Source organism: Grammomys surdaster, unplaced genomic scaffold (assembly GCF_004785775.1).
Source record: "Grammomys surdaster isolate TR1022 unplaced genomic scaffold, NIH_TR_1.0 126313, whole genome shotgun sequence".
NCBI classification, from domain to species: Eukaryota; Metazoa; Chordata; class Mammalia; order Rodentia; family Muridae; genus Grammomys; species Grammomys surdaster.
In genome coordinates this window covers 5,200,691-5,211,030 of record NW_021621113.1, presented here as the reverse complement: position 1 = coordinate 5,211,030, position 10,340 = coordinate 5,200,691, and the positions used below count along the sequence as shown (strand labels likewise).

Below are 10,340 nucleotides of genomic sequence, written 5' to 3'. Positions count from 1 at the left end.
TCAGACTGATGTCTGTGAGCTCTGGGAGCTGAACACAGAAGGCTCATCTCTGCAACTTGTTGGCCAGCCGGTCTAGGTGAGTTGAGGACAGGTGAGAGACCTGGTCTCAAAAAATGGAAGTGGCCGGGCGGTAGTGGCGCACGCCTTTAATCCCAGCACTTGGGAGGCAGAGGCAGGCGGATTTCTGAGTTTGTGAGAGTTCGAGGCTAGCCTGGTCTACAGAGTGAGTTCCAGGACAGCCAGGGCTACACAGAGAAACCCTGTCTCGAAAAAAAAACAACCAAAACAAAAAAAAAAATGGAAGTGATTGAGGAAAGACATCAGATGTTGACTTCTATACCTTAAGGCTGGATTCAGAGTATAGGGCCCCAAAGACATGTAGTATAGTGAGAGCTAACACACACACACACACACTTTTTTTTTTTTTAATCTTAAAAGCATTCTGGGTGCTGGATAGATGGCACAGCGGTCAAGACCCCTAACTGCTGCTCTTTCAGAGGTCCTGAGTTCAATTCCCAGCAATGACATGGTGGTTCACAACCATCTGTAATGGAATCTGATGCCCTCTTCTGGTGTGTCTGAAGACATCGACAGTGTACTCATAAATAAAATAATAAATCTTAAAAAACAAAAAAAGCGGCCGGGCGGTGGTGGCGCACGCCTTTAATCCCAGCACTTGGGAGGCAGAGGCAGGCGGATTTCTGAGTTCGAGGCCAGCCTGGTCTACAGAGTGAGTTCCAGGACAGCCCGGGCTATACAGAGAAACCCTGTCTCGAAAAACCAAAAAAAAAAAAAAAAAAAAAAAAAAAAAAAAAAAAAAAAAAACAAAAAAAGCAGTCTGGAAGCTGAAACAGCAGGCACTCAAGTTCAGTCCTGAGCTACCCTGGAGGAGACAGACAGTCCCAGCTGAAGCCTGAGGCATGGTTCCACCGAAGGTCACTCTGGGCAGCCAGTTAGTTTACTTGGCTTGTTTACATAGCAAGTGAAGGGTCACAACACGGAAGTGGTTAATTTGTTCCCCCATAGCCACACATTAAAAAGTGTTATTTAGCATGGATAATGACTCTCCTATAGCAAGGGATAGAGCCCCCTTCCCTAGTGTGACTTGGTTTACATGCTACACCACATACAATTAATAATCCCACATGATAGGTTATTCTAGAGGGGCTGGATACTCAGGTGAGTTTTCTGAACACCACCCCACCCACCTATTTGAGGGGATGTAAACAGTCAACAAACTGGGATGATCCTTTGCAAATAGGCTGAACATCCCAAGGTGGTGATTGTGTGACTCAGGCAGGGCCTAAGTTATACTCAACACCCTGTTTCAGAAATAAGTAAATGAAAATCTATCATTTTCTGGGGTACATTTTTTGTTGTTTTGTTGTTTTGTTTTTGATACAGGTGCCTCAAGAAACCCAGGCGGACCTGGAAGCTGCAGTCACCCTGCAGCAGCCTCCCATGTAAGATTACCTATTATACTCGGTGTTTTTGTTGAGATGGGGTGTCATGTAGCCCAGGCTGGCCTGGAACTCAACATGTACAATAGCCTAGCCTATAACTCTGTAATGCTCTGTGTCAGCCTCCTGAACGCTGGAATTACAAGCATGAGCCATAACACCCGGCTTACTTTTTTAAACTTTATCTGATTTCATTGAAGTACAGAATAAATCGTCCCACCATATGAGCACAGGGCACGTGTCAGCTTTTTTTAATCCCTCCCCATCACCTAGAATATAGGTCTTTGATGATACGTTTACTCCATTTTTGCTTAAACAGTTAGTCTCCTGTGCAACCCTGTCGGAAGACCCGAGTCAATTCCTAGCACCCATATGCCAGAACACAACGTCCAGTTGGAGGCTACGAGTGACACTACATTACACATTTTCAGTTTTGACACGTTGGGGCACCGTGAATCCCCATTAAGTTACCGAAATGCTCCTAGAACCCAACATTCCACCTCGACCTGGGGGCAGCTGTTTTGCACCAGCACCGCCTACCTTTCGGCGCCAGCCAGAGCCTTCCCGGCAAGCACTGCTCTGATTTGCATATTGACTCACGGACTTTCCTTTACTTCTATACAAAAATAGAGACAACAGTTCTTTGTGAAGCCTTTCTCTCAGCCTAAGAAGAATCGAAAGTTCCCTTCTTAGCTTTAACAATATACAATTGAAAGTTGGTCAGGCTTTCTTTTCACCTTTACCCAAAGATGAGTGAGCCGACAAGGCTACTGTGCCTCTGAAAGCGTTCGAGCAAAAAGGGCTTCTGTCGTGAGTGGCACACGCAGGGTAACTTGATTGCTCTGCGTGCGGAATCGACATCAAGAGATTTCGGAAGCATAATTTTTGGGTAGTTGGGCAGCTGGTGATCGTTGGTCCCGGCGCCTGCGTGATTGTGAAAAAGATAGACCTGTTGTGGGAAATGGGTTTTTTGTTTAGTGTTATGGGGTGCTTCTGGTTCTTAATTTTATCAGTACAGTTAAACTTTGATGCTTGGAGCTTTTGTTAGCCTGACATCTAGTGGGTTTTTTTTATCCTAACACCAGTCACAATTATTGATCTGTGGTAATATCAAAATAAGTGCATGACTGGCCCGCATGTATACCTGTGATGCGACAAAAAGGATATGGGGTCCTCTGGAACTAGGGTTTACATTCCGTTGTGTTCTGTCATGGGTGCTGGGATTGATCTCTGGTCTTCTGGAAGAGTAACCGAGTCCTCTTCATCTCTGAGCTGTCTCTCCAGCCCTTTAGCTATTTCTTTTCATTTTCATTTAAATTATTTTTGTTTTATTGTGTGCCTAGGCACTAGATTTCCTGGAATTAACAGCTGAAGACTGGTAATGAGCCACCCTGTAGGTGCCTGGGGTTGAATTTGGAACTCTGGAAGAGTAGCCAGTGCCCTTAACCAATGAGCTATCTCTCTAGTCCTGCAACTGATTCCTAAGAGGAGTCTGCTTCACAGGTTACAAAATTGAGGGTTACATTGTGTTATGCAGGCAAAAGGAATATCCCACTTCGAAAGGCCTTCCTGTAAGAGTAAGCGAATCATATAAGACTTGACTGTGAGCCAGACGGCACATGCCTTTGATCCCAGCACTTGGGAGGCAGAGGCAGGCGGATTTCTGAGTTCGAGAGTTCGAGGCTAGCCTGGTCTACAGAGTGAGTTCCAGGACAGCCAGGGCTACACAGAGAAACTCTGTCTTGAAAAAACAAAACAAAAAAAGAACTTGACTGTGAAATTTCCTCCTTCGATATACGTTTCATATGGAGTATGTGTATTTAAAATACCTTGATGCCGGGAGTTACATATTTTGGTGTGCATACCTCATATATGTCCATATCCCTTTTAAATTGTTTTACTTTTGAGACAGGATCTCACTATATAGTCATTACGGCTGGTTCTTTTTCTATTTGTAGACGAAACTTGGCCTTAAACTCAGAGATCTGCCTCATGAGTGTTTAGATTTATTTTTATTTATGTGTATGTGTGTGACTGTGTGAGTTCATGAGGGAGTTGAATTCTCAGAACCCACATGGTGGGAGAGGATGAACTCCTGCCAGTTGTCTTCTGACCTTCATATGCCAGCCATGGTGTACCCCTCCAATAAATCAATATAATTAAAAGTCTCTGAAATAACTACTCGTATCTATAGATATATGGATATCTGTGTATGTATATATATATATATATATATATATATATATATATATATATATCCCCCGAAGTGCTGAGTGCTGATGTGCCATTTTACCCAGCTTCTATTAGCTTTTGAAAAGGATGTGGGGGCTGGAGAGAGGACTCCACACTTGTTCAGTTCCTAGTACCCAGCACACCTCCCTCCTCTGGTTTCTTTGGCACTAGGTACAAATGAAGTATGTATGCATGAGTATAGAAAAACACACATAAATTAAAGATAAATAAATCATTGTTTAAATAAATACATAAACATACAGTCTAGGTGTGGTGGCACTTTTTTTTTGTTTTGCTTTGTTTTGTTATTCTAGACAGAGTTTCTCTGTGTATTTGTGTAGCCTTGGCTATCCTGGAACTCACTCTGTAGACCAGGCTGGCCTCGAACTCAGAGACCTGTCTACTCTTGCCTCCTAAGTGCTGAGATTAAAGGCATGTGCCACCACTGGCCCTGTAGTGGTAGATATCTTTATCCTAGCACTCAGAAGGCAGAGGTAGGCAAGATCTCTGTGAGTACCAACCAGAGTTGTATAGTGAGACCCTGTCTCAGGGAAGGAATGAGTGAAGGAACAAAGGAAAACAGAAGAAAAGAAAATGGAGAGGGCTGGGCAGTGGTGGCATATGCCTTTAATCCCAGCACTTGGGAGGCAGAGGCAGGTGGATTTCTGAGTTCGAGGCCAGCCTGGTCTACAGAGTGAGTTCCAGGACAGCCTGGGCTATACAGAGAAACCCTGTCTCGAAAAACTAAAAAACTAAAAAAATTAAAAAGAATAAAAAAGAAAAGAAAATGGAGAGGAAGGAAAAGATGTAGCTCCTCTGGGCTTTGATAGTCCTGCACTGGGCTGGAGGTGGTCATAGGCTCAAGGAGTTTATACTCCAAAGTCTCACCTTGTAAGTCAGACTGGCCTAGAACGCAGACATCTGCTAGGATTCAAGATTTATGCCGACACACTCAGGTCCAGCTGATACCCCCACCACCACTCTTCTTTTTGTCTTTTGAGTCAGGGTTTCTCTATGTAACAACCCTTGCTATCCTGGAACTCTGTAGACCAGGCTTGCCTTTAACTCAGAGATCCTCCTGCATCTGCCTCCTAAGCGCTGGAATTTAAGGTGTGGACCAGTACTCCTGACCTCCATCTTCTTTTTCTACATAGGAATGCTGAGGTTGAGTCAGAGACTCATAAACACAGTGCCAGCGGGGCTCTTCCCCCTCCTCCTAAGCCAGCTTTTCCCTTTGGTGCAGACACAGATGGGGCTGAGGTGGCTGAGGCAGTGACTAACCTGTCTTCATCTACATTAGTCTCAGTTTTGTTTTGTTTTTCTCATCAGTTGGCAGAGCTTTCCTCTTTCTGATTCTGCCTTCTTTTCTGATTCACATCCCATCTGTTACTAGTTTCTGGTTTCTCAGAGTGTGGATGATCCAGAAGGGAGGCACGAGCTGTAGGGGGTTGGGAGGGAGGAACAGGGAGTGCAGTAGTTCTTAAGCAATAAATTATTTTGAGAGTTCTGTGTACCAGGGAGTCCTCTGAGACTAAGATAACCTGTCTGAGCCTTCACAGAGAAAGTATGTATTGTAGAGGGAACAAGGGGGAGCAGGTCCAGGCAGAAGGAAGCCGTGTGGAGCATGGGTGTATTAGTCAGGGCTCTCTAGAGTCACAGAACTTATGGGTAGTCTCTATATAGTAAGGGAATTTGTTGATGATTTACAGTCTATAGTCCAACTCCCCAACAATGGTCAGCTATGAATGGAAGTCCAAGGATCTAGTACTTACTCAGTCCTCCAAGCAGGCAGGAGAAGACTCAATCTTCCTTCTTCCAATGTCCTTATGTAGGTTTCCAACAGAAGGTGTGGCCCAGGTTAAAGGTATGTACCACCACACCTGGATCTGGGACTTGCTTTGTCCCAGATGACCTTGAACTCATCGATCTCCTTGTCTTAGTCTCCTGGGATTCATAGGCACTATGCCTCAAGATCTCCGTGCCAAGATCCAGGTCAGAAACGTGTATCTCCCAGTCTCAAGATCTGGATCACAAGTGAGCCCTCCAATTCTGAACTGTAGTTCATTCCAGATACAGTCAAGTTGACAGCCAGGAGTAGCCATTAGGATGGGTAAGAACATTAAGAGATGTGGAAGAGAGTGTCTGTGAGGACAGTGAGGACAGGAAAGGCCTCTCAGTCTTGGGAAAGAAGCAGCTGAAAAGCAGTGTCTCAAGTGGTGAAGCTGCATATCTCCAAAGGCCACGAATCCCTGTGTTGGGATGAGAGGGCCAGTGTGGGGCTGGGGGTGTAGTTCCGTGGTAAATGGGGGACAAGGGGACCACTGTGAGGCAGCAGAGGGACAGAAAGAAAGCAAGTCAAGAAGAGGTCAGGTAGACTGAAAAGGAGTTCAGGTTTGCTTCTAAGGACCTGTAGGGCATTAGAAGACTGAATACTAGCCGGGCAGTGGTGGCTCACGGCTTTAATCCCAGCACTTGGGAGGCAGAGGCAGGCGAATTTCTGAGTTCAAGGCCAGCCTGGTCTACAGAGTGAGTTCCAGGACAGCTAGGGCTACACCGAGAAACCTTGTCTCCAAAAAACAAAACAAAAGACTGAAAAAGACTTAAAGCAGTAGGGCAGAGAGTGGGAGACCACCAGGAGCCTCTGGCTGTTACAGAGCTAAGGGAGGAGATCAGGACCAACTACAGGATGGGTTTTCTGTTTTGTTTAGTTTTTTGCTCTTTGAGACAATACCTCATGAGCTGGATAAGAACTCACTATGTAGGGCTAGAGACAAGACTCAGTGGTTAGGAACACTGGTTGCTCTTCCAGAGGTCCCGGGTTTCATTCTTAGCACCCATATGACAGCTCACAACTGTCTATAATCTAAGTTCCAAGAGGTCTAACACCCTCACCTAGACTAATATGTAGACAAAACACCAGTGCACTAAAACTGAAAAGCAACAACAAAACCAAAAACAACCTCACTGTGTAGCCCAGGCTAGTCTCAAACTTATAACACTGTTTGCCTCACCCTACCCAGGTATTGGGATTATAGAGGCATTTCAAATACATTTACAGGGGCTGGAGAAGATTGTACATCAAAACCAAAATCAAATAGATACACTGAACACATTCAAATCTCAATCTTCCCTTCAAAACTACTGCCTGAGGTCATCTGGTGAGTCTGCCCTGGTAGGTGCATACACCATTATGTGCATACAGACTCTCCCCAGTAGACGCTACTTCAAAACTGTTGCCTCCTCCATTGGTCAACCTCCTTCACTCAAACAGAATCCTCTCCTAATCGAAATTGGCTAACTCCAGAATGATGAAGGGTGGGACAAATCCAGACCAGGCATTGAGCATCTACCCTTGTGTTTTGTGTTTGGTTTGGGTTACTAGAGAAAGAAGCTAGCAACTCACTGTGTAACTCGGGCTGACCTTGAACTTGTGATCTCTGTGCCTCTCTCTAGTAGCAGAGGTTGCAGGAGCTGGGCTACCAGGCTAGGCCCAAGCAACTTTCTTTTTCTTTCCTTTGCTTTTTTTCTGTTTTGATTTTTCAAGGGACAGGGTTCTCTGTGTAGCCTTGGCTATCCTGGAACTTGCTATGTAGACCAGGCTAGCCTTGAACTCAGGGAGAACTGCCTACTTCTGCCTCTCCGGGGCTTAAAACACCACCAGTGAAGTACATTCTTAGTATGCACCAGACACTGGGTTTGATCCCAGTAACACAAAACCAAATCAAAGCCCAAATATACTAACACCTCTTCAATTCCTAAGAAACAGCATTTAGTGAATTAAAAAAGAAAAAAGGTGTAATTTAGAATTATGTATGTATAATAAATCATGAAGGTAAAGGAGGAAAATTAATAGAAAAATATTGGCTGGAAATATATCAGTTATAAATAGAAATCCATGCTGTGTTTTTCCACCCTTTGTGAGCATTTGGTTACAGGAGGATGATTAAGTGGGGTGGGGATCTTGTACATCACTTTCCTCTGAAAGCCGACAGTCATCGTATTTCCTTGTTTTGTTGTTCCCTTCATTCCAGCAATATAATAAAGAAATACAACTACAGTTGTTGCTCATCAGTGTTTTCCGCACAAGCTCCATTTACTGCCTTCCAGCTCCATTTAGTCCCCGGCTTCAGAAAGGACTCTGTCTCAGCAGAAGCAGCTCTCAGGTGCTGAACCCAGGGGCTGCCCCCTTTCCCTTCCAGAACTTTTTGCAGCTCTGATGTTGCTGGCACCATCTCCTCTTGGGATCATCCAGTGTGTTCTGTGGAATTCCTTTCTCCCTCTGTACAATAATCCAGCCTTCCCAGGCACTCAGGCTTCCCAGGCGCTCAGGATGGCTGCTCAGAGTTCCTTCAGGTTTGATGTTCTCTAAGCTTGGGCACCTGGCTTCCATATGCTCATTCTTTCTGGGTGACTTCATCTGCTTTTGGCTTTGATGGTCCTGTCTCTCTCTACATGACAGATCAAATATCCCAGATACAGAGTCAATCTTGAAAATAAGCAAACAAGGGGCTGGAGAGATGGCTCAGCTGGTAAGAGCTGGTATGGTGTCTCATAACCATCTGTAATGGAATCCAATGCCCTCTTCTGGTGTGTCTGAAGACCGCTACGGTGTACTCACATACATTAAGTAAATAAATAAATCTTTAAAAAAAACAAACAAAAGTCTAGGGGCTGGCAATATAGCTCAATTGCTAAAATACTTGGCTAGCATTTGCAAAGCCCTGGGTTCCATCCCCGCTCCACAGAACCTGGGCATGGTGATGGTGATCTGTAATCTAGCCCTTGGGAGGCAGAAGCAGGAGGAGTAGGAATTCAAGGCCATCACCCACTGTATCGCTGGTCTAACAAAACACCCAGACTTAACATAGTACAGTCTTCTTATCAGGTCCTGGTGACAGTCTTGAGTGGAACAACTAACAGTTTTATAGGTGAAGACAGCAGGGTTAAGGGAGCTGTGACTTGGTCATGGTCCCAAGGATGGTAACACCAACTACTATCTCTGGAATTCCAGCTGTCACACACACACACACACACACACACACACACGCACACTTATTTCTGCTGCTCTATGTGATTCCTGTCTTTTGTGGGAAAGCATAAGATCTTCTTTCTTATTTATAACTGTATGTGTGTTAGTTTATGTGAATGAAGTATCACCAGAGGACAGAAAAGGAGTTAGATCTCCTAGAGCTAAGAGTTACAGGTAGGGCTGGAGAGATGGCTCAGCGGTTAAGAGCACTCACTGCTCTTCCAGAGGTCCTGAGTTAAATTCCCAGCAACCACATGGTGGCTCACAACCATCTGTAATGGGAATCCGATGCCCTCTTCTGGTGTATCTGAAGACAGCAACAGTGTACTCATATACATAAATAAATCTTTAAAAAAAAAAAAAAGAGTTACATGTAATAACGAGCCAGCCCACATGAGTGCAAGGAACCCAACTCATGCCCTCATCAAGAACAGTACACACCTTAATTGCTGAGCCATCTCTCCAGCCCCCAGTGATTCTTTTCCTGCTTGCTCTCAAATATAGCTTTTTTAAAATCACATTTAGTGTGTGTGTTGGTTCTCCTTCCACTATGTAGGTTCGAGCGGTGGAATTCAGGTCGTCAGGAGCCTGTACCCGACGAGCCGTCTCTATACATACACAGCCTACAACCTGCCCTTTGGAAGTAAAGAAGACAGATACAATGTATATAGGAAGCAAGATGGGGAAATAATTCTTCCGGGTCTTCCTCATGTAGTCTACCTACTGACCTATTTCCCTCTTCACTCCCCTCATCTCTACTTTTTGCTTTTTCTGAGACAAGGTCTTGGCTAGCCTAGAACCCACTATGTAGATCAGGCTAGACAGGAATTCTGCTGGAATTAAAGGCGTGTATTACCATGTACCGACGTTCCTGTTTAGCCTATTAAGATGAGAATGAAAGAGTAAGATTGCTGTGAGGCTTTTATAAACCCAAAGCATCTTCCCCAAGGCCTGGCCACATTGTCTCAAAGCTTGTCAGTTACGATTCCCGACCTCAACTTGCCCAAGTACTTTTCAAGTATCATTTCATTGTATATGAGCGACATACACCTTTTGGGAAATAAGTGGCTTAGAGTTGTCAAGTCGCTGCACGGTTGTTCAAGGAAATTCAAACTTGAACCCAGAACCCGCACAAGCAGGAAAACCTGTGCAAAGAGCCATGGTTTGGACTCAGGAAGGGGTTACTATCATTGCTCGGGTACATCTTTTGATTCCACATTGGTCCCGAATAAACTGTAAGCGGCAACAAAGAGGATTTGGGGAAAGAAAAGCCCTAGCCCTCCACAAGAGTCAAGGCGAGTTGATCTTTGCATCTATCTTATTCAGTCCCTGGGATCTCCCGCGACTTCTCCAACACCGCCTTTCAAGGGCCGAAGGCCTAAGCTCTCGGGCTCCCTAAATCACTCGGCTGAGGCGTGTATCCCCCGCGCGGCCCACAATAAGGACGCGTCCCCTTTAAGGCCCCAGCTCGCCCGCGGCGGCGGCCGGAAGTGCTGGAGCCCGGCTTGGCGGCGGCGGTGGCGGCGGCAGCCGTGGCGGCTTGTGCGCATGCTCCGTCGCCCGCCCGCCCTGGCCGCTCGCCGCCCGCCCGCCCGACGGAGACGGTGAGGAGGGGGAGG

At 45.5% G+C, this 10,340-nt stretch overlaps 1 protein-coding gene and 1 non-coding gene across 3 annotated transcripts in view; both read left to right on the top strand.

Moving 5' to 3' along the window:
- Positions 1 to 2,254: 2,254 nt before the first annotated feature.
- On the top strand, positions 2,255 to 2,388 carry LOC114614390. The gene has a single exon (XR_003710311.1). It is a non-coding gene; the product is annotated as a U11 spliceosomal RNA (small nuclear RNA).
- A 7,891-nt stretch (positions 2,389 to 10,279) lies between these two features.
- The window catches only part of Gmeb1 (glucocorticoid modulatory element binding protein 1), a 39,021-nt gene continuing 38,960 nt past the window's right edge, over positions 10,280 to 10,340 (top strand). The window contains exon 1 of one of the 2 annotated variants that reach the window (XM_028759903.1): positions 10,280 to 10,325. The gene's annotated coding sequence lies outside the window, so the exon portion shown is untranslated. The remainder of the gene's footprint in view (positions 10,326 to 10,340) is intronic. The other variant, XM_028759904.1, reaches the window with a different exon arrangement.